Raw genomic sequence first — 19,915 nt, 5'->3', positions numbered from 1 at the left:
TGTTGTAAGCGCAGTAGCGTTGTCCTACCACTAGGGGGAGTAGCGCTGGGAGCACCTAGGAACTTGTACTGGGCTCCACCCTTGGTTCTGCCCACGACTCCTCCCCCTAGTGCAGCTGTATAAGTACCCGTGTCCAGAGTCAGCCTGGGTCGCTACGAGTTCATCGACAGGTAACAGGCTGGCTCTGAAGTAAGTCGATTAAAGCCTAGATTCACATCGGAAACACGTGTCTGGTGAACTGATGGTTCCATCAGGGTTAAAGTACAGCAGGCATATCATTAGCAGGCCTGACCCCCGATGCTCCGGGGCGTCTGCGATTCACTACCTCCGATGGGCCGAGTTCCCGATGGCGTCATTCATTGTGGTTCTAAAAATCGTGAACCTGGCGTCCCAGCTGCTGAGCGAGAGAGAGGAGATAGGAAATGGCGTCATATGACTGCGGGCTGCTGGCCCGGACACCGGCCATGCTGGCTGCGACAGGGGAACCCCTGCCAGGACCGGGGGAGGGGAGGGGGAGGGGGGGGGGGACAGGCCGAGCAGCTGGGGTTCTCCCCAACGGGACTGGGACGGTGTCCAGGCACTGACCGCCATTATGGTGGCCCACTTGATGACCACCCACCTCGGCCCTGGTTCTACACAGCGATACTGGCAGTATGGACCCGCTCCCCCATCCCCAAACACCCCACCCAACCGGCCACCACCCACCGGGGGACCATCTGGGGCTAGACCAACGGCAGCTCCCAGTGAGGGCAGTGCGAGCCAATGGTACCGGGGTCACCGATAAGGCCGGGGTGCGGGGGTGGGGTAGGGATGGGGCATGCATGGGCGGGGCCACCATGTAGCCCATGGAACCTGGATGGGGACAGAAGTGTACGACATGCTAACATGTTGGCCTTTCACCCCCTGCAGAGAATGGCATTCGGACACCAACCCGCGATGCTGGCGGTCATGGCGATGGCTGCAGCACTGCAAGATTCCCTGTGGCAGCTTGAGTGAGGGCCGCTCAGAGAGGTGGCAAAGGCTGCAGCAGAGGAGTGGGCTGCAGAGGGACAGGTGGCAGCCGCTCAGGCTGGAGGGCCGGCTGCCTGACATGCTGAGGAGGAGGAACTACCAAGGGGACCACCGGATGAGGGCCGCATGTACCGCAACCGCATGTCATTCAAGGACCTTCCAGACCGGGCAAGCAGACGGAGACTGCAGATGAGCAGAGGGACAGTGCGACACATATGCCAGCTGATGGCACACCTGGCACAGTGTGGGAGTGGGGGATGACACCTGCTCCCGGTCACCGTCAAGGTGATGGTTGCGCTGAATTTCTATGCCACGGGGTCGTTCGAGTTGACGAGTGGGGTTCTGTCCAGGATTTCACAGAGGCCCTATATGCCCATGCGGACCAGTACATACAGTACCACGTGGACCGAGCCGACCAGGATGCTCAGGCAGCGGGGTTCGCTACCATTGCCGGGAACCCCTGGGTCCAGGGGGTGATCAATGGCATGCATGTCACCCTACGACCACATGCATCAATACAACAATAGGAAGGGCTACCACTCCATGAATGTCCAGCTGGTCTGTGACCAACAGATGCACATCATGCACGTCTGCGCCCAGTACCCAGGCAACGTGCACGACTCCTTCATACTGGCACCCTCGGTGATCCCTGATATGTTTGAGGGGCACCGTTGCGTCGTGGCTGATGACGCCTATCCGGAGGCCACAGACCGATGCGGAGACCCGCTACAATGATGCCCATACAGCCACCAGGGGTGATGTCGAGCGTTTCTTCGAAGTCCTGAAGATGCGCTTCGGGTGCCTGTATGAGGCTAGGAGGGCCGCACGCATCGTGGTGGCCTGCTGTGTCCTCCACAATATAGCCCAGCAGAGGGGCGATGTGCTGGATGAGAAGGAAGGGCAAACCTTGTCAGACGAGGAGGATGCAGGGGAGGGGGACAATGAGCTGGACATGGGACCGGGCAGGCACGGGAGGCCGCATGACACCATCGCCAGGTCCAGCGCGCACGGGACGCCCTCATCGCCTCATGTTTCACCAACTAGGGGGGGGAGGGGGGTTTGCTGGCCAGGGGCACGGGTACCACCATCACAGAGCCATACCCCCACACTACCAAACCACCCGCATGTACACCCCTCCATGACACATACCTGGGGTGGGACGAGCTGGAGGCACTGGGTTGGCAGTGACAGTGAGTCTGGTCCATGGTATGGAGGATGATGACAACTCGCTCTGCGATGAGCTCTGGTGCTCCACATCGTATGTCAATTTCTGACTCATGGTCACAATAGCACCTTCCACCTGGGTGATCGCTGCATGCGAGCTGGCCAATCCATCACACGGTCCTGATGAATCCCTGGGTTAGGGATGCCGGGGACAATTGGGGCAGGGAGCACGGTCCACCCACAGGGCCTGCACTGCTCCCCCACACCCACTCACCCTGGCCAGCACTGACCGGCCCACACCCATCAGACAGAGAATCGAGGCAGGTTTCAATGGTGCTAACAGGTGTTTATTGTGAAGAAGTATATAATCTGTGCCCTAGCCCCTATAACTCAACTGTGCCCTGTACCCATTCCAACTTAACTGGTGTCCAACATTTTGTCCTTATGGGGCCTAACACTACGCCTAGGTGGTTCCCCAGATGGTACAGCAGGAGTGGAGGTGGCCTGCAGTGATTCCTGCCCAGCGACAAGGGTCCCCATTGGCGCACATCTACTGGGGCGAACCTGGCCTCAATGGATCCGGCCTCTGCTCGGGCGTCCCGGGCGGCGTGGCGCCGCCCTGTTCTGTTCGCTGCCCAACAGATGCACCAAGGACAACGGGAGGGGGGGGAGGGAGCCCGAGGTGTTCCGGCACCTCCCCTGCGGGAGCCACCGGCATGGGCACCAGCACCTCCTCCTCCCTCGAGGTGCCCGGTGGCCACTCCATTGGACGGGGGTGTGAACTGTACTATCGCCCGAGGCTCCCCCACCACCTGTCGCTGCCAGTCCTCGAGGCCCGCTCAAGTCTCGACCAGGGTTTGCACGTTCGCAGTCATGGAGCTCAGGGAGTGGACCATCTGCGTCTGGGACTGCATCACATCAGCCGTGATTGGGTCACCTCCCTCTGGGACTGGGTCACTTCCCTCTGAATCTGGGCAACCTCCCTCTGGAATTGGGCCACCTCCCTCTGGGATTGGGCCACCTCCCTCTGGGACTGGGTCACCTCCCTCTGAGTCTGGGCCACCTCCCTCTGGGACTGGGTCACCTCCCTCTGGGACTGGGTCACCTCCCTCTGGGACTGGGTCACCTCCCTCTGGGACTGGGTCACCTCCCTCTGAGTCTGGGCCACCTCCCTCTGGGACTGGGTCACCTCCTCTCTGAGTCTGGGCCACCTCCCTCTGGGACTGGGCCACCTCCCTCTGGGACTGGGCCACCTCCCTCTGGGACTGGGCCACCTCCCCCTGGGACTGGGCCACCTCCCTCTGGGACTGGGCCACCTCCCTCTGGGACTGGGCCACCTCCCTCTGGGACTGGGCCACCTCCCTCTGGGACTGGGCCACCTCCCTCTGGGACTGGGCCACCTCCCTCTGGGGAGTTCCTCCAAGCTGGAACTGTTTACTTTTCATTGCAAAAACAGAAGATTAGCTGAAGCTAACACAAACAAGGCAGATGAAATCAAATCAAGTTCAAAACCTGAGCTAATGAGCCACCTTGAATGTTGAGAATTTTAATCAAAATGCAAACGACTTTTCTGAATTTGACACACTTTGGTGCAAAATCAATTTTTTTTTCTGAGCCAAGGTTAAAGTTGATGAGTAAGAACAACAGAGTATAATGTAAAAACAATTATAATGAGTATAAGTATTACACACAATAAAGATAAATATTAATAACATTTATTTTTAGCAAATGGGTGGGTGTCAGGTGAAGAAATGAGGGTTTTATGAAGCTAATTTTAACAGTTACCTGTTTTCCTCCAGTAATGGTGTTGGTTACATACCTGTCTGTTAAAGAAATCTTCATTGACTTCTGCATATTCTTTATTAACTACTTGCAACAACACAAAAGGGTTTGGGCAAGTAGCTCTTTCCATGTCTAGATCTTAACATGTCTGGCCAACATTACACTGACCCTAGCTCTGGGCCATATGCCGTCTTACATCACTGTGGCTGGTAATGTACTCAGTCGCATAACCCTTATACTACATGGGGATGGACTGATTTGCTCAGTCTATACCTAAACATGACTTTTGGTATTGAAAAAATTGACCGACATACATACCACAACCTATAGTACCTAATCTCCACATATTGACTGATTTTCTTGGAAATGGATTTTGTAATGAAGCTCTCAACAAGACATGTTAGCATGTAAGGTAAAGTTGCCATAGTTCCAGATGGCCATAGGCTGCTTTCCCCTTTGAGGAGGAGAGCTGACTTGTGGTGATTTAACCTGAGGATCACCACATCTCAGGCGAGGGACAAGGTTGAGAAGGCGGGCCTTCATGAATAACCTCAGCCAGTACGGGAATTGAATCTGGCTGCTGGCCTTGCTCTGCATCAACCCAGCTGCCTAGCCAAGTAAGATAAACCGGTCCCCTTTTAGCATGTTAGAGCATGGTGTAGCTACAAATTTCAGTCATGCTTAAACGTGGTATCATCATGTTCTTATGTGTTGTTCCCTCACTAACCATTAGGGCAGCACGGTAGCACAAGTGGATAGCACTGTGGCTTCACAGCGCCAGGGTCCCAGGTTCGAATCCCCACTGGGTCACTGTCTGTGTGGAGTCTGCGTGTTCTCCCCGTGTCTGCTTGGGTTTCCTCCAGGTGCTCCGCTTTCCTCCCACAGTCCAAAGACGTGCAGATTAGATGGATTGGCCATGATAAATTGACCTTAGTGACCAAAAAGGGTAGGAGGCGTTATTGGGTTGTGGGGACAGGGTGGAAGTGAGGGCTTAAGTGGGTCGGTGCAGACTCGATGGGCCGAATGGCCTCCTTCTGCACTGTATGTTCTGTGTTCTAACTCAGTTCTACACAGACAGACACATAGCCTACACGGCCAACATCGTGCTTCATGGAATTGCTTACATTTTCATTTTTCTCTCCTTGCATAGCGTTTCATTTATTGAAAGGACATATCAAATGTTTGGATGCATACCATTTATAATTTATGTCCATTAAAATCAATGTTTGAAGAACTGCAGCAGTGCATGGATTATTTTCCAGTATGAGCTCTCAGCTTGCAAAACCCAGAGTGAGCGTTAGCAAGGTGAAAATTGATAACATAATTTCTATGAGATTTTGTGAAGACAGCACTGAAAGGACTTGCCATTGAATCGTAAGCAAAATAAAAGAGTTTCACAGTTCTAAGTCATTCTTTCTCAACATACATCAATCTGTTTGATAAGCAGAGTACATGGAAGGAATGGGTTAAATAAACAGGAATTAAACCTAATCCCCCCCTTATCCACTGATTTTCTTTGGAACTTGGTTTTGCAATGAAACTCTCCACAAGAAGTCAACTCAGGAATTTAATAGAGTGCATGACTTGGGAGAAAAATTTATGGGCTTCTTAATTCACACATTTCTAACCTATAGCTCCCTATTTCTATGTGGTTCTACCACATGAGCCTTACCTCTATGACATTTTACTCTGGTACTCACCACGGTCGGAGAAGCATGCAGAAAATTAGAATAAAACCAACCATGTGAGTTCTGAGAACAGCACAGGCTCAAGTGCATCAGAAAAACATAACACATTCCAGAGCAAGATGGCATTGATATATTTGTCAGGTTTCATGTTCAGAGTTTATGATGTAAATCTATGTGTAACTCACTCCAGCCTATTGCATAAATTGTCGAAGCACACTCTGGTGAGGTACCCATTTGCCTGCTGATGTGTATGTTGGCAATCGATTGTCCCCCTCAAAGAAATGTTATATTTATCATGTCTTACTTTCTATCAATTAATTTTATCTACTTCATTGTATTATTTTAACGTAAGAAATAAAGTGAACACGAAATAAAAGGCACTTTGAGTAAGTTATTAAAATCATCAAAAGATTGAAGAATACAATATACGATAAAACACTCAGTTAATTGTGCCAACCTTTGTAGTCCATGGTGCTGTACATTCCTGCTCTCAGCTGAGTTTGAAATTACATGGTTGATAAATGGAACACATTTATTTTGTCATATAATAATGCCAAAATGCCACTACTGCTAAGTTCAATATAGCTTTTGAAAATATTCTTTCATTTGGGTGTTGCTGGCTAGGCCAGCATCTGTTGCCCGTCCCTAATTGCCCTTGAACTGACTGGCTTGCTACACCCCCAGCACAGTGGGCAGTTAAGAGTCAACCACGTAGTGGGTCTGGAGTCCCCTTGGGCCTGACGATTTAAGGATGACAGATTTCCTTCCCGAGTGGAAAAGCATTGGTGAACCACATGGGTTTTTATGACAATTGAGGATGGTTTCATGGTCATCATCAGTGAGGCTAACTTGTCAATTTCAGATTGAATTTAACTTTCACTAGCTGCTGTGGTGGGATTTGAACCCAGGGAAATCAGTTGGGCCTCTGGATTACTGGCCCAGTGATAATACCACTACACCACTGTTGCCCCTGCTCAAAAACAATGGGCGATATTTTCTGGCCTCACCGACGTGTGTTTCACAGCGGCAGCAGGTAGCCTGCCGTTGGCCGGCTGTGGGATCTTCTGGTCCCTCCGCTGTCAGTGGGATTTCTCATTGAATCCACCGCCGCCGGGAAACCTTTGGCAGGGTGCGTCTTCAACCGGACTGGAAGTTCCTGCCGGCGTGAACAACCATGGTATAACCTGCCCAGATCCTATTGGCAGGCGATAATTGGTTACCCCCATGATCCTCGGGGAATATGAGCTCCCCCAATGGATGAGGGGGTGGGGGGTGGGGGGGGGGGGTGCAATCAGCAGCAGTGCAGCTGTATAAATAGAGCAGGGCAGTGTGGTACTGGCGAGAGAAGGACCCAGTAGTGAACTGCTGGTGCTGTGTACATATTATTGTAAATAAAGTTACTTTCTGTTTGAATCTACAAACTCATGCTAGATTCTTTGTGGCCCTCACAAAAAGCCAGATGATCTCACCCAATAGCAAAGCTCGCAAGATCAAAGCCGTGACTGGATGATGGGGCATTTTAAATAAAATGTACAGATACAGTAGTTATAAAAAGCTTTTCCAATCTCTTGGCATTTAATTTATTAACACTTGCCCATGGAAAATGTTTAACTGTTCCAACATGCATGCTCTAGCTTATCAGTGTCTGGCAACGTAATATTTATGTCTAAGATGGAGTGGAGGATGGCTGTTGGTGAGAAAAATTACTTTACATAGAAGGACAGCAATTCAGCAGAGTGAAGAGTTCTGGAATAATATAACGTGGGTGGACAGTGGTGATCACAGCTGTCGCTTTTCTTGAGTATGAATCAGAGTATTGCAACATTTTTGCATACTCTGCTCAAGTAGTTAGAGTTCCTCAGCCAAGGTACTTGAGAAATTCAAATTATTGTTCAAGGCAATTATTTTTAGTCCATTAGGAAAGCTTCCTTTTACGTAAATATTTATTGCAGAAGTATGATGAAAAATAATCTGCGTAATTCTCTGAAAATGGGGTTATGTCCCCACGTCTGTGAGAAAGTGCAGAGTGATTCTCCGTTTTGAAGGGGGCTAGCAGGGCCCCGGAATGTTCCACGCAGCTCCGTCTGGCGATACAGGGCCCTGCACCTCCGGCCATGGGGCCTGCGGTGGAAGCCCCGCGCAACATGGCGAACGCACACAGCACACCGGCCCCAACAATACAGGCATCGCCCAGATTGCGCCCCCCCGCCGATCGGTGGCCCCTGATCGTGAGCAGGAGGCACCCCCATGTGACGGATTCCCCTACCCCCCACTAGGGAGGCCGCGGACTGGGTCCGCAGCTGCCACTCCGAGTGCCCGCTGGGTGGAACCATGAGTGAACCACGCCGGCGGGAACTCGGCCAGCTGCCAGCTGAGAATCGCCGCAGGGGCCTCTTTCAATGGCCCCCGACCGGCGCCGCATCGACCGCGCGCAACTGGCGGCGATTCTCTGGTCTGTGGAGAATCGCCGGAAGGTGTCGGACCCGATCGCGGGTCTGACGCCCCATTCTCTGCCCCCCCGCCAAGCACGATTTCGCCACGGAGGCCCGGAGAATCCCACCCACAATGCTGCAGAACTGCTCAGTATATCACTCACATTCTATCAAGTAAATAAGAAATACATGAGTGGAACATCATGATTAGGAAGCTCTTGCAGACATTATTGTTCAGTTTGTGCCACTCATCTGATAAATGATCTGGATCTGTTGTCCAATCCTTCATGTCCTGCAAGATGAAAACTCTACATAGTCAGTCACTGAAAACAAAAGATTATCTTTTCTAAACACATGCAAATTTATGACATGGACTGTACCTGAAACTCCCCAGAAGTATATATATTCAACAAAACTGCAGAGTGTTAGATATTGCCCAAAAATGCAGGTCATACCTGACTGTACAATTTAAAATAAAGTGCTGGATTCTCCATTTTCCGATGGCAAAATCGTGAAACGCGATTGGGCGGAGAACAGCTTCCAATTCCGAAATCAGGGTAGACGCTGGTTTGACGCAAAATCGGGATGCTCCGGTACCCTGAAAATGGCATAAATGCGTCGCTCGCCAAGCAGGGTTTGTGGTGAATGTAATATATGTTAATATATACGTAATTCACAATGTTGTTGTAAGCGCAGTAGCGTTGTCCTACCACTAGGGGGAGTAGCGCTGGGAGCACCTAGGAACTTGTACCGGGCTCCACCCTTGGTTCTGCCCACGACTCCTCCCCCTAGTGCAGCTGTATAAGTACCCGTGTCCAGAGTCAGCCTGGGTCACTACGAGTTCATCGACAGGTAACAGGCTGGCTCTGAAGTAAGTCGATTAAAGCCTAGATTCACATCGGAAATACGTGTCTGGTGAATTGATGGTTCCATCAGGGTTAAAGTACAGCAGGCATATCATTAGCAGGCCTGACCCCCGATTCTCCGGGGCGTCCGCGATTCACTATCTCCGATAGGCCGAGTTCCCGATGGCGTCATTCATTGTGGTTCTAAAAATCGTGAGCCTGGTGTCCAGCTGCTGAGCGAGAGAGAGGAGATAGGAAATGGCGTCATGTGACTGCGGGCTGCTGGCCTGGACACCGGCCATGCTGGCTGCGACAGGGGAACCCCTGCCAGGACCGGGGGAGGGGAGGGCGAGGGGGGGGGGACAGGCCGAGCAGCTGGGGTTCTCCCCAACGGGACTGGGACGGTGCCCAGGCACTGACCGCCATTATGGTGGCCCACTTGATGACCACCCACCTCGGCCCTGGTTCTACACAGCGATACTGGCAGTATGGACCCGCTCCCTCATCCCTAAACACCCCACCCAACCGGCCACCACCCACCGGGGGACCATCTGGGGCTAGACCAACGGCAGCTCCCAGTGAGGGCAGTGCGAGCCAATGGTACCGGGGTCACCGATAAGGCCGGGGTGCGGGGGTGGGGTAGGGATGGGGCATGCATGGGCGGGGCCACCATGTAGCCCATGGAACCTGGATGGGGACAGGAGTGTACGACATGCTAACATGTTGGCCTTTCACCCCCTGCAGAGAATGGCATTCGGACACCAACCCGCGATGCTGGCGGTCATGGCGATGGCTGCAGCACTGCAAGATTCCCTGCGGCAGCGTGAGTGAGGGCCGCTCAGAGAGGTGGCAAAGGCTGCAGCAGAGGAGTGGGCTGCAGAGGGACAGGTGGCAGCCGCTCAGGCTGGAGGGCCGGCTGCCTGACATGCTGAGGAGGAGGAACTACCAAGGGGACCACCGGATGAGGGCCGCACGTACCGCAACCGCATGTCATTCAAGGACCTTCCAGACCGGGTATGCAGACAGAGACTGCAGATGAGCAGAGGGACAGTGCGACACATATGCCAGCTGATGGCACACCTGGCACCGTGTGGGAGTGGGGGAGGACACCTGCTCCCGGTGACCATCAAGGTGATGGTTGCGCTGAATTTCTATGCCACGGGGTCGTTCGAGTTGACGAGTGGGGTTCTGTCCAGGATTTCACAGAGGCCCTATATGCCCATGCGGACCAGTACATACAGTACCACGTGGACCGAGCCGACCAGGATGCTCAGGCAGCGGGGTTCGCTACCGTTGCCGGGAACCCCTGGGTCCAGGGGGTGATCAATGGCATGCATGTCACCCTACGACCACATGCATCAATACAACAATAGGAAGGGCTACCACTCCATGAACGTCCAGCTGGTCTGTGACCAACAGATGCACATCATGCACGTCTGCGCCCGGTACCCAGGCAACGTGCACGACTCCTTCATACTGGCACCCTCGGTGATCCCTGATATGTTTGAGGGGCACCGTTGCGTCGTGGCTGATGACGCCTATCCGGAGGCCACAGACCGATGCGGAGACCCGCTACAATGATGCCCATACAGCCACCAGGGGTGATGTCGAGCGTTTCTTCGAAGTCCTGAAGATGCGCTTCGGGTGCCTGTATGAGGCTAGGAGGGCCGCACGCATCGTGGTGGCCTGCTGTGTCCTCCACAATATAGCCCAGCAGAGGGGCGATGTGCTGGATGAGAAGGAAGGGCAAACCTTGTCAGACGAGGAGAATGCAGGGGAGGGGGACAATGAGCTGGACATGGGACCGGGCAGGCACGGGAGGCCGCATGACACCATCGCCAGGTCCAGCGCGCACGGGACGCCCTCATCGCCTCATGTTTCACCAACTAGGGGGGGGAGGGGGGTTTGCTGGCCAGGGGCACGGGTACCACCATCACAGAGCCATACCCCCACACTACCAAACCACCCGCATTTACACCCCTCCATGACACATACCTGCGGTGCGACGAGCTGGAGGCACTGGGTTGGCAGTGACAGTGGGTCTGGTCCATGGTATGGAGGATGATGACAACTCGCTCTGCGATGAGCTCTGGTGCTCCACATCGTATGTCAATTTCTGACTCATGGTCACAATAGCACCTTCCACCTGGGTGATCGCTGCATGCGAGCTGGCCAATCCATCACATGGTCCTGATGAATCCCTGGGTTAGGGATGCCGGGGACAATTGGGGCAGGGAGCACGGTCCACGCACAGGGCCTGCACTGCTCCCCCACACCCACTCACCCTGGCCAGCACTGACCGGCCCACACCCATCAGACAGAGAACCGAGGCAGGTTTCAATGGTGCTAACAGGTGTTTATTGTGAAGAAGTATATAATCTGTGCCCTAGCCCCTATAACTCAACTGTGCCCTGTACCCATTCCAACTTAACTGGTGTCCAACATTTTGTCCTTATGGGGCCTAACACTACGCCTAGGTGGTTCCCCAGACGGTACAGCAGAAGTGGAGGTGGCCTGCAGTGATTCCTGCCCAGCGACAAGGGTCCCCATTGGCGCACATCTACTGGGGCGAACCTGGCCTCAATGGATCCGGCCTCTGCTCGGGCGTCCCGGGCGGCGTGGCGCCGCCCTGTTCTGTTCGCTGCCCAACAGATGCACCAAGGACAACGGGAGGGGGTGGGGGGGTGTCCGAGGTGTTCCGGCACCTCCCCTGCGGGAGCCACTGGCATGGGCACCCGCACCTCCTCCTCCCTCGAGGTGCCCGGTGGCCACTCCATTGGACGGGGGTGTGAACTGTACTATCGCCCGAGGCTCCCCCACCACCTGTCGCTGCCAGTCCTGGAGGCCCGCTCAAGTCTCGACCAGGGTTTGCACGTTCGCAGTCATGGAGCTCATGAAGCGGACCATCTGCGTCTGGGACTGCATCACATCAGCCGTGATTGGGTCACCTCCCTCTGGGACTGGGTCACTTCCCTCTGAATCTGGGCCACCTCCCTCTGGGATTGGGCCACCTCCCTCTGGGATTGGGCCACCTCCCTCTGGGACTGGGTCACCTCCCTCTGAGTCTGGGCCACCTCCGTCTGGGACTGGGTCACCTCCTCTCTGAGTCTGGGCCACCTCCCTCTGGGACTGGGCCACCTCCCTCTGGGACTGGGTCACCTCCTCTCTGAGTCTGGGCCACCTCCCTCTGGGACTGGGCCAACTCCCTCTGAGTCTGGGCCACCTCCCTCTGAGTCTGGGCCACCTTCCTCTGGGACTGGGCCACCTCCCTCTGGGACTGGGCCACCTCCCTCTGGGACTGGGCCACCTCCCTCTGGGACTGGGCCACCTCCCTCTGGGACTGGGCCACCTCCCTCTGGGGAGTTCCTCCAAGCTGGAACTGTTTACTTTTCATTGCAAAAACAGAAGATTTGCTGAAGCTAACACAAACAAGGCAGATGAAATCAAATCAAGTTCAAAACCTGAGCTAATGAGCCACCTTGAATGTTGAGAATTTTAATCAAAATGCAAACGACTTTTCTGAATTTGACACACTTTGGTGCAAAATCAATTTTTTTTTCTGAGCCAAGGTTAAAGTTGATGAGTAAGAACAACAGAGTATAATGTAAAAACAATTATAATGAGTATAAGTATTACACACAATAAAGATAAATATTAATAACATTTATTTTTAGCAAATGGGTGGGTGTCAGGTGAAGAAATGAGGGTTTTATGAAGCTAATTTTAACAGTTACCTGTTTTCCTCCAGTAATGGTGTTGGTTACATACCTGTCTGTTAAAGAAATCTTCATTGTCTTCTGCATATTCTTTATTAACTACTTGCAACAACACAAAAGGGTTTGGGCAAGTAGCTCTTTTCATGTCTAGATCTTAACATGTCTGGCCAACATTACACTGACCCTAGCTCTGGGCCATATGCCGTCTTACATCACTGTGGCTGGTAATGTACTCAGTCCCACATAAACCCTTATACTACATGGGGATGGACTGATTTGCTCAGTCTATACCTAAAAATGACTTTTGGTATTGAAAAAATTGACCGACATACATACCACAACCTATAGTACCTAATCTCCACATATTGACTGATTTTCTTGGAAATGGATTTTGTAATGAAGCTCTCAACAAGACATGTTAGCATGTAAGGTAAAGTTGCCATAGTTCCAGATGGCCATAGGCTGCTTTCCCCTTTGAGGAGGAGAGCTGACTTGTGGTGATTTAACCTGAGGATCACCACATCTCAGGCGAGGGACAAGGTTGAGAAGGCGGGCCTTCATGAATAACCTCAGCCAGTACGGGAATTGAATCTGGCTGCTGGCCTTGCTCTGCATCAACCCAGCTGCCTAGCCAAGTAAGATAAACCAGTCCTCTTTTAGCATGTTAGAGCATGGTGTAGCTACAAATTTCAGTCATGCTTAAACGTGGTATCATCATGTTCTTATGTGTTGTTCCCTCACTAACCATTAGGGCAGCACGGTAGCACAAGTGGATAGCACTGTGGCTTCACAGCGCCAGGGTCCCAGGTTCGAATCCCCACTGGGTCACTGTCTGTGTGGAGTCTGCGTGTTCTCCCCGTGTCTGCTTGGGTTTCCTCCAGGTGCTCCGCTTTCCTCCCACAGTCCAAAGACGTGCAGATTAGATGGATTGGCCATGATAAATTGACCTTAGTGACCAAAAAGGGTAGGAGGCGTTATTGGGTTGTGGGGACAGGGTGGAAGTGAGGACTTAAGTGGGTCGGTGCAGACTCGATGGGCCGAATGGCCTCCTTCTGCACTGTATGTTCTATGTTCTAACTCAGTTCTACACAGACAGACACATAGCCTACACGACCAACATCGTGCTTCATGAAATTGCTTACATTTTAATTTTTCTCTCCTTGCATAGCGTTTCATTTATTGAAAGGACATATCAAATGTTTGGATGCATACCATTTATAATTTATGTCCATTAAAATCAATGTTTGAAGAACTGCAGCAGTGCATGGATTATTTTCCAGTATGAGCTCTCAGCTTGCAAAACCCAGAGTGAGCGTTAGCAAGATGAAAATTGATAACATAATTTCTATGAGATTTTGCGAAGACAGCACTGAAAGGACTTACCATAGTTTGCCATTGAATCGTAAGCAAAATAAAAGAGTTTCACAGTTCTAAGTCATTCTTTCTCAACATACATCAATCTTTTTGATAAGCAGAGTACATGGAAGGAATGGGTTAAATAAACAGGAATTAAACCTAATCCCCCCCCCCCCCCCCGCCCCCCCCCCCCCCCTTATCCACTGATTTTCTTTGGAACTTGGTTTTGCAATGAAACTCTCCACAAGAAGTCAACTCAGGAATTTAGTAGAGTGCATGACTTGGGAGAAAAATTTATGGGCTCCCTATTTCTATGTGGTTCTACCACATGAGCCTTACCTCTATGACATTTTACTCTGGTACTCACCACGGTCGGAGAAGCATGCAGAAAATTAGAATAAAACCAACCATGTGAGTTCTGAGAACAGCACAGGCTCAAGTGCATCAGAAAAACATAACACATTCCAGAGCACGATGGCATTGATATATTTGTCAGGTTTCATGTTCAGAGTTTATGATGTAAATCTATGTGTAACTCACTCCAGCCTATTGCATAAATTGTCAAAGCACATTCTGGTGAGGTACCCATTTGCCTGCTGATGTGTATGTTGGCAATCGATTGTCCCCCTCAAAGAAATGTTATATTTATCATGTCTTACTTTCTATCAATTAATTTTATCTACTTCATTGTATTATTTTAACGTAAGAAATAAAGTGAACACGAAATAAAAGGCACTGTGAGTAAGTTATTAAAATCATCAAAAGATTGAAGAATACAATATACGATAAAACACTCAGTTAATTGTGCCAACCTTTGTAGTCCATGGTGCTGTACATTCCTGCTCTCAGCTGAGTTTGAAATTACATGGTTGATAAATGGAACACATTTATTTTGTCATATAATAATGCCAAAATGCCACTACTGCTAAGTTCAATATAGCTTTTGAAAATATTCTTTCATTTGGGTGTTGCTGGCTAGGCCAGCATCTGTTGCCCATCCCTAATTGCCCTTGAACTGACTGGCTTGCTACACCCCCAGCACAGTGGGCAGTTAAGAGTCAACCACGTAGTGGGTCTGGAGTCCCCTTGGGCCTGACGATTTAAGGATGACAGATTTCCTTCCCGAGAGGAAAAGCATTGGTGAACCACATGGGTTTTTATGACAATTGAGGATGGTTTCATGGTCATCATCAGTGAGGCTAACTTGTCAATTTCAGATTGAATTTAACTTTCACTAGCTGCTGTGGTGGGATTTGAACCCAGGGAAATCAGTTGGGCCTCTGGATTACTGGCCCAGTGATAATACCACTACACCACTGTTGCCCCTGCTCAAAAACAATGGGCGATATTTTCTGGCCTCACCGACGTGTGTTTCACAGCGGCAGCAGGTAGCCTGCCGTTGGCCGGCTGTGGGATCTTCTGGTGCCTCCGCTGTCAGTGGGATTTCTCATTGAATCCACCGCCGCCGGGAAACCTTTGGCAGGGTGCGTCTTCAACCGGACTGGAAGTTCCTGCCGGCGTGAACAACCATGGTATAACCTGCCCAGATCCTATTGGCAGGCGATAATTGGTTACCCCCATGATCCTCGGGGAATATGAGCTCCCCCAATGGATGAGGGGGGTGGGGGGTGGGGGGGGGGGGGGGGGTGCAATCAGCAGCAGTGCAGCTGTATAAATAGAGCAGGGCAGTGTGGTACTGGCGAGAGAAGGACCCAGTAGTGAACTGCTGGTGCTGTGTACATATTATTGTAAATAAAGTTACTTTCTGTTTGAATCTACAAACTCATGCTAGATTCTTTGTGGCCCTCACAAAAAGCCAGATGATCTCACCCAATAGCAAAGCTCGCAAGATCAAAGCTGTGACTGGATGATGGGGCATTTTAAATAAAATGTACAGATACAGTAGTTATAAAAAGCTTTTCCAATCTCTTGGCATTTAATTTATTAACACTTGCCCATGGAAAATGTTTAACTGTTCCAACATGCATGCTCTAGCGAGTCTAGCTTATCAGTGTCTGGCAACGTAATATTTATGTCTAAGATGGAGTGGAGGATGGCTGTTGGTGAGAAAAATTACTTTACATAGAAGGACAGCAATTAAGCAGAGTGAAGAGTTCTGGAATAATATAACGTGGGTGGACAGTGGTGATCACAGCTGTCGCTTTTCTTGAGTATGAATCAGAGTATTGCAACATTTTTGCATACTCTGCTCAAGTAGTTAGAGTTCCTCAGCCAAGGTACTTGAGAAATTCAAATTATTGTTCAAGGCAATTATTTTTAGTCCATTAGGAAAGCTTCCTTTTACGTAAATATTTATTGCAGAAGAATGATGAAAAATAATCTGCGTAATTCTCTGAAAATGGGGTTATGTCCCCACGTCCGTGAGAAAGTGCAGAGTGATTCTCTGTTTTGAAGGGGGCTAGCAGGGCCCCGGAATGTTCCACGCAGCTCCGTCTGCTGATACAGGGCCCTGCACCTCCGGCTATGGGGCCTGCGGTGGCAGCCCCGCGCAACATGGCGGACGCACACAGCAAACCGGCCCCAACAATACAGGCATCGCCCAGATTGCGCGCGCCCGCCGATCGGTGGCCCCTGATCGTGAGCAGGAGGCACCCCCATGTGACGGATTCCCCTACCCCCCACCAGGGAGGCCACGGACTGGGTCCGCAGCTGCCACTCCGAGTGCCCGCCGGGTGGAACCATGAGTGAACCATGCCGGCGGGAACTCGGCCAGCTGCCAGCTGAGAATCGCCGCAGGGGCCTCTTTCAATGGCCCCCGACCGACGCCGCATCGACCGCGCGCAACTGGCGGCAATTCTCTGGTCTGTGGAGAATCGCCGGAAGGTGTCGGACCCGATCGCGGGTCTGACGCCCCATTCTCTGCCCCCCCGCCAAGCACGATTTCGCCACGGAGGCCCGGAGAATCCCACCCACAATGCTGCAGAACTGCTCAGTATATCACTCACATTCTATCAAGTAAATAAGAAATACATGAGTGGAACATCATGATTAGGAAGCTCTTGCAGACATTATTGTTCAGTTTGTGCCACTCACCTGATAAATGATCTGGATCTGTGGTCCAATCCTTCATGTCCTGCAAGATGAAAACTCTACATAGTCAGTCACTGAAAACAAAAGATTATCTTTTCTAAACACATGCAAATTTATGACCTGGACTGTACCTGAAACTCCCCAGAAGTATATGTATTCAACAAAACTGCAGAGTGTTAGATGTTGCCCAAAAATGCAGGTCATACCTCACTGTACAATTTAAAATAAAGTGCTGGATTCTCCATTTTCCGATGGCAAAATCGTGAAACGCGATTGGGCGGAGAACAGCTTCCAATTCCGAAATCAGGGTAGACGCTGGTTTGACGCAAAATCGGGATGCTCCGGTACCCTGAAAATGGCATAAATGCGTCGCTCGCCAAGCAGGGTTTGTGGTGAATGTAATATATGTTAATATATACGTAATTCACAATGTTGTTGTAAGCGCAGTAGCGTTGTCCTACCACTAGGGGGAGTAGCGTTGGGAGCACCTAGGAACTTGTACTGGGCTCCACCCTTGGTTCTGCCCACGACTCCTCCCCCTAGTGCAGCTGTATAAGTACCCGTGTCCAGAGTCAGCCTGGGTCACTACGAGTTCATCGACAGGTAACAGGCTGGCTCTGAAGTAAGTCGATTAAAGCCTAGATTCACATCGGAAATACGTGTCTGGTGAATTGATGGTTCCATCAGGGTTAAAGTACAGCAGGCATATCATTAGCAGGCCTGACCCCCGATGCTCCGGGGCGTCCGCGATTCACTACCTCCGATGGGCCGTGTTCCCGATGGCGTCATTCATTGTGGTTCTAAAAATCGTGAACCTGGCGTCCCAGCTGCTGAGCGAGAGAGAGGAGATAGGAAATGGCGTCATGTGACTGCGGGCTGCTGGCCCGGACACCGGCCATGCTGGCTGCGACAGGGGAACCCCTGCCAGGACCGGGGGAGGGGAGGGGGAGGGGGAGGGGGGGGGGTCAGGCCGAGCAGCTGGGGTTCTCCCCAACGGGACTGGGACGGTGCCCAGGCACTGACCGCCATTATGGTGGCCCACTTGATGACCACCCACCTCGGCCCTGGTTCTACACAGCGATACTGGCAGTATGGACCCGCTCCCTCATCCCTAAACACCCCACCCAACCGGCCACCACCCACCGGGGGACCATCTGGGGCTAGACCAACGGCAGCTCCCAGTGAGGGCAGTGCGAGCCAATGGTACCGGGGTCACCGATAAGGCCGGGGTGCGGGGGTGGGGTAGGGATGGGGCATGCATGGGCGGGGCCACCATGTAGCCCATGGAACCTGGATGGGGACAGGAGTGTACGACATGCTAACATGTTGGCCTTTCACCCCCTGCAGAGAATGGCATTCGGACACCAACCCGCGATGCTGGCGGTCATGGCGATGGCTGCAGCACTGCAAGATTCCCTGCGGCAGCGTGAGTGAGGGCCGCTCAGAGAGGTGGCAAAGGCTGCAGCAGAGGAGTGGGCTGCAGAGGGACAGGTGGCAGCCGCTCAGGCTGGAGGGCCGGCTGCCTGACATGCTGAGGAGGAGGAACTACCAAGGGGACCACCGGATGAGGGCCGCACGTACCGCAACCGCATGTCATTCAAGGACCTTCCAGACCGGGTATGCAGACGGAGACTGCAGATGAGCAGAGGGACAGTGCGACACATATACCAGCTGATGGCACACCTGGCACCGTGTGGGAGTGGGGGAGGACACCTGCTCCCGGTGACCGTCAAGGTGATGGTTGCGCTGAATTTCTATGCCACGGGGTCGTTCGAGTTGATGAGTGGGGTTCTGTCTGTGGTGATCACAAGTTAACTAGATGCAATACAACTGAGCAAACACTAGAGGGGGCACGGGAGAGCCATATAAATAGACGGGGACAGGAAGTGAGGACACACTTCACTAAGGGCAGAACTTGGAGCAACACAGATACACCCACCAGCTAGGAACACTGAAGGTTACCTTAGGAAACAGCTCTGAAGAGTGAACGAACTCACAATAAAGCATCTTCTCCACATTTGGGACTACGAGCTTTATTAAGACACGAGTAACAACACATGGTACCCAGGAGTGGCTTCAGACGCTTACTACAGGACAACTCAGTGGCAGATACAGAAAGCTCAAAATGGCATGGAAATCTCCTACTGGACATTTGACTTGGGAAGACATCGCTAATGCGAGGATGTGGATTGGATACCCAGAGCAGCTAGACCTGACTGGCAATGTAAGAGGTGTCTGGAAAAGGTTTAAACAAATGTTTGATTTTGATCTCCTAGGTAATGGGGTACAAGACGCCTCCGACAACATTAAAATAGCAATTCTCACCGCAGGGCCTGTAAATAGGAAAGTGTATAATGGATTTAAATACTCAAAAGATGAAGACAGAAACAGCTTACAAACGTTACTAAACAAATTTGAAGAGTACTGTGAGAAATTTGAACAGCAAGACATACTCAGAGTCCAAACTGCACAGAGACTGAGTGATGCAAAACTTAAAAAATCACGAAAAGAGCAAGAAATCGCGAATGAAAAGTACAGATCAAAAAGAAGAAATAAAAAGAATTTCTCACAAAGCCAAAACGCTGAAACCCTGTCCAAATCGGGAAGAGAAGATAACTTACGAATTTTGGAAGACCAGTCCTGGTGGGACAGAAAAATCGCTGAAATCCGCGAAAAACGGCAAAAAATGGCGTTGGAGCACATTTTGCAGTCTCCGGTAAGCAAAGAACTACAAATTGCATCTGCGCATGCGCCGGAACCGGAAGCCGCGCATGCGCAGTTTAAAAAAGATCGCGGTGCCGATCGTGATGCGCATGCGCAAGCCGCGCATGCGCAGTCAAAAGAAGTTTTGGTCGCGGATCGTAATGCGC

Source organism: Scyliorhinus canicula, chromosome 3 (genome assembly GCF_902713615.1).
Source record: "Scyliorhinus canicula chromosome 3, sScyCan1.1, whole genome shotgun sequence".
Lineage (NCBI taxonomy): Eukaryota > Metazoa > Chordata > Chondrichthyes > Carcharhiniformes > Scyliorhinidae > Scyliorhinus > Scyliorhinus canicula.
This window is presented reverse-complemented; position numbering follows the sequence as displayed.